The sequence below is a fragment of the Macrotis lagotis genome, chromosome X (assembly GCF_037893015.1).
Source record: "Macrotis lagotis isolate mMagLag1 chromosome X, bilby.v1.9.chrom.fasta, whole genome shotgun sequence".
Taxonomy (NCBI): domain Eukaryota; kingdom Metazoa; phylum Chordata; class Mammalia; order Peramelemorphia; family Peramelidae; genus Macrotis; species Macrotis lagotis.
Genome location: NC_133666.1, coordinates 116,382,569 through 116,387,741, shown reverse-complemented (window position 1 = coordinate 116,387,741; position 5,173 = coordinate 116,382,569). Strand labels below are relative to the sequence as shown.

General features: G+C 36.2%; 1 pseudogene; it reads right to left on the bottom strand.

Annotated features, from left to right (window-relative positions):
- Nucleotides 1-1,783: 1,783 nt before the first annotated feature.
- Nucleotides 1,784-2,654, bottom strand: LOC141499685 (small ribosomal subunit protein uS2 pseudogene; annotated as a pseudogene).
- Nucleotides 2,655-5,173: the final 2,519 nt, after the last annotated feature.

Genomic DNA, 5,173 nt, shown 5'->3' with positions numbered 1-5,173 from the left:
GCTAGTTGAGGCTTTCAGGCTCCTTACAAGTAAGGGTTTTCACCTTTTAAATGATACATTGAGCTAATGTGTTTTCAGAATGCATGAAATAATAATTAGATGTTGGAACAATAATTAAATGTGGAACAGCTGGCCCAGTTTGAATATCTCATCTCTACCATGAATTTACCTTGATTCTTTAAGATGCTCTGAAGTTCAGGAAGTATATGTCAGACAGATTCCCTTAGGCTATAAACAAGGCTTCCCACCCTCCCTCCCCCATCTGACCTGGTTTACTGTGCATTCAGTCTAAATGTTATGCAGCTGAAGCCATCTGGGTCCTGCTGGGTTCACCAGCAGGGGCTGTAGCAGGTGGGCCTCCTGATAGAGCCAGTGGGAACACTAATAAGCTTGTCTCAGCTGGAAAGTGCTCTTTGCATGTCTTTGCATTTCCTCCCTTTTTCTGGAGTGGCCTTAAGAAGTAAAATCACCCACATTGCCAATTATGATACTTGCCAACTGGTTTTGGGTTCTTGAGCAAAAAAATAATAATAATAATAATAATAATTCAAAAAAGAAACCAACTTAGCATTTTAGTGCTTTTTGGTCTTCATATATACAAATACCCAGTAAGAACTGTCAATGATGTGAACTTGAAGGCTCATATCTATTATATGTACACTCACAATCCCATGCCCCCCCAAAGGTTATATTATTGTGTGTATATGTGTGTTGTGTATGTATGTGTGTATGCTTATTATGACATACACATCTTTGAATTCAGTCTCATCAATTTTTAGAATTATTTTTTCAGAAATTTTTCTTTTATGTGATTAAGGTTCAATGAAAGCTTTTTTTAATTAATAAAGACTATCTTGATTTTTCATACTTACAAGTGTCAGAAAAGTTTCAAATGCTGCCAGTCTTCCTACTTGAGTCCATATGGCATAAGTCAGACTTGTGGAAGCAGATTGGAAAAAATCCCTTAATTCAATTTTACCAAGATAGAACTGTCACCCAAAGGTTCTCCTCCCAACCAGGGATAACCACCTGAACCAGAGAAAGAGACAAATGTAGACTACCCCAAAAGTCATTGAAATAGTCTAATCATACTAAGATCTCTCCATTACCTGCTCTTGCTATCTCTATGACTTCATCAAGTCTATCTTTGTGAAGCAGGTATATGCCAAGGGACCCACATGAAGAGTAAAACCAACTTCAGATAAAAAGAAAGGGGGATAAATTGCCCAGTTCTTACATTTTAGGGAGTTGCCATCAAAGATCAAACTAGAAATTTCAAGTCCAACTATCAGAAACTGCTCCCAGGGAAAGCTGTAGGGATGGATAGGAGAGCATCAGAAACTTAATAAAGGTGAAAGTAAGAAGATGACCTTAATGCTAGAGAGATCTTCCAATATGAGACTGATCAAAAGATAGTGGAATAGAGAAGTACTGTTCAACTGTCAGTGTCCTCTTCCCCATAAGGTCTTTTCTTTACCAATGAAGACAAATAGTTACAGAATTCTTAAAATATAAGATACCAAGGAAGATTTATTTAACTTCATATATATATATATATATATATATATATATATATATATATATATATATATATATACATATATATATATATATATATATATATATATATAATATATATATATATATACCCATCAGGTAGTCAGGTAGTCTGGTCAACTCCATGGACCCTTTCTCAGAATAATGTTTTTATTTTTTTTTTAAGAAACCAATGTTTATTTTCCATCAGCATTTTCCCAACACTATTAGAGCATCTGGGTAAACCTTAGGACCACTCTGTGGTAGTTCCTACCCATTCAGTGCCCTGAGCAGTAGCAGCTGCAGACCAGTCCTCAGTAGCCAGCTGAGCACTCCAGTCTTCAGTAGGAAACTGCTGAATGGGCACAGATGGCACCTAGATGCCATCAGACCAATCAGCCATTTTTGAGCAGCAGTGAATTCTGGGGCAAGTGTGGTCCATTCACCCTGAAATTCCTCCTTTGTCACTTCCTTCTCAGCTGCAGCCTGCTCTTCCTTTTTCATCTCTGTAGAAGTAATGCTCATGCATGACCTCTCATGAGTGTTCATGGGAGATGATACCCTTCATCCACAGGACTTCTTGGGCCACATCCACCACATCAGACTCACTGAGTGAGCTCCCTTGTTGTTACATGGAATGGCAATGTCCACATAGCAAAGTGGAGAGTCTCTCTGCACAGTGCAATGGTTGGAAGGTTAACATACAATGCTTCATTCAAAGGTTGATGATCTGCACAAAGATCAGTGCCCACCAAGAGGTGAAGCTCCCTGAAAGCTTCCTGGATCTGTTTAGTGAAGGTGCCCAGGGTGAAGCATCCAGCAATAGATGTGGTACTAGTGGCAGCAGCAAATTTCAGAACAGCTCTCTGGATAGTGTTCCTGGATGAAATGACACTAACATCAGCTGCATTTTCAATGGCAACAATGCCCTGAGCTGACAGCATAAGCTTTTCCCAAGTTCTTTTCAAATTAACGATATAGATGCTGTCATTCTTCCTTTTGTAGATATACTGTTCCACCTGGAATTCCAAATTGGTACCACCCAAATGGGTCCCTGCAGCGAGGAATTTGAGTACATCCTCCTCCATCCTCTGCAAAACATCTAGGGCTCCAGACATTGTGAAAGTTTCCCTTTAAAGTTAACAATGCTGTATGGAATCCTCTTTGGGGCAGTGGAAAAGAGAATAATGTCTTTAAATGTATAAATTTAAAATAATGAATCCAAAAAGAAACTGATTGAAATGTTATAATGTTGTCAAAATTAAAAACAATGACAACAACAAGAAGTTCATCACCCCAGGTTATGTATTCCTTCCCTAGAGCATAATACTATTTCCTTAATCTCAGCTCTGATCGTTATACTTTCTCATAGTATTCTGAAGGTATTGGTTGCTAAAAAAAAAAAAAAGGCAATCAGAGAGGGAGAAAAAATGTCTCAGTTGCTGATTCATAAAAAAATAAAAGTTCATATTTTTACAATAAGAGCAGGTAGGTGGTGCAATGGATAGGGAACAATATATATCTTCCTGAGTTCAAGGCATTTTCTAACTATGTGACCCTAAGCAAGTCATTTAATCCAATTTACCTCAGTTTCCTCACCTGTAAAATGATATGGAGAAGGAAATGGCAAACCACTCCAGTATCTTTTCCAAGAAAATACTAATTAGGGGCACAAAGATTTGGACAAGACTGAAAATGACTTAACAGCAACAAGACTATTTGTAGCAATAACTACAAGACCTATAGCTATGTTTATTTTCATTTTGCATTGTTTCTCAATGCTTTAACTGAGAGAAGAGAACATAATATTTTTACTATGAAGTGAACTTGTCATGGCCCAACAATGATTCGCATGAGTCTAATTATCTTCATATTATCTTTCCCATCAGACTGTAAGTTGAGGGCATGGATTGTTGTTGCCTCTGTTTGTATCCTTGTGGATTATTACAGTACCCGGCACTTACTAAGGAATTGTTGATTGACCCCTGTCTGACTTTGTCTTTAGAAATAAATGCTCTACTAATACATTGTTGGTGGAGATGTGAATTAATACAATCTTTCTGGAGAGCAATTTGGAATAACACCCAAATGGCAATAAAAATGTGCATACCCTTTGATCCAGCAATACTACTACTGGGTCTATACCTTGAAGAGATTGTCCAAAAGGGTAAAAATATCACTTGTACAAAATATTCATAGCAGCTCTGTTAATAGTGGCAAAGAATTGGAAATTGAGTGAAAGTCCATCAATTGTGAAATCGCTGAACAAATTGTAGTATATGTACATTATGGAACACTATTGTTCTATTAGAAACCAGTAGGGATGGGAATTCAGAGGAGTTTGGAAGGATATGCATCAACTGATGTTGAGCGAGATCATTGTACACCATAAGAGCAACATGGGGTTGATGATCAATTTTGATGGACTTGCTCATTCCATCAGTGCAACAATCAGGGACAATTGAAGGGTATCTGAGATGGAGAATACCATCTGTATCCAGAGAAAGAATTGTGAAGTTTGAACAAATACCATAGACTATTAACCTTCAATTAAAAAAACAACAATGTAATCGTATTATGTAATTTTGATCTTACATTTTATTTTTTTTCCTTAAGGATATGATATGATATGATTTCTCTCTCAACACATTCAACTTAGATCAATGTATAGCATGGAAACAATGTAGAGACTAATAGACTGCCTTCTGTGGGTTGGGGGGAGGGAAGCAAGATTGGGAGAAAACTGTAAAATTCAAAAATAAATAAATAAATTTTAAAAAAGAATGGACAAACAACAAAAAAATGTTTTAAATACCGAATGTTAAAAAATAATGTTAAAATCATCGTTATGTGTAATTTTAAAAAAATACTATTAAATTTTTTAAAATTTAAATAAATTTAAATAAATGTCCTTTCCTTTATCAAATCCTTGCCAATCTCTACAAGTATTTGCTGCTGTCATTTGATGTGGGCAAGAAGAAACTGGAGTGCAGTAAAAATCTTTCCATTAGACTGTAAACTCTTTTTTTTTGTTTGTTTTTACAAGGTAATGGCGTTAAGTGACTTTCCCAAGGTCACACAGCTAGGTAATTAATAAGTGTCTGCGACTGGACTTGAACCCATGTCCTCCTGACTCCAGGGTTGCTGCTTTATCTACTGTGCCACCTAGCTGCCCCTGATTGTGGACTTTTTTTTTTTTAAGGCAAAGACTCTCTTTTGCTTTCCAATGTATCACCACTTAGCATAGCGCCTGATACATATTAGATATTAAGAAGTATTGCTTGAATGATTGACTGGTAAGACTGGTCTTAGAGGAGCACATGAATACAAAATTGATACCAAAGAATCATTTGTCCTTAGATTTTTCAAAATAGGTACTGATATTCCTGTCCAAGAGAATATGCGCTTCATTTCCTTTTATGAAAAAGCAGCTAATTCTAAATTGTCAATTTGTATTTGCTAATATACTTTTTTGAACATTTTATTTTATTTTTTTCAGATCACATGCAAATGTAATTTTCAACATTAATTTTTGTAAGCTTTTGAGTGCCACATTTTTCTACTATTCTCCCTTTTCTAACCCCTACCCAAGAAAGTCAGTAATCTGGTACAGGTTATTCATATATAATAGTGCTTA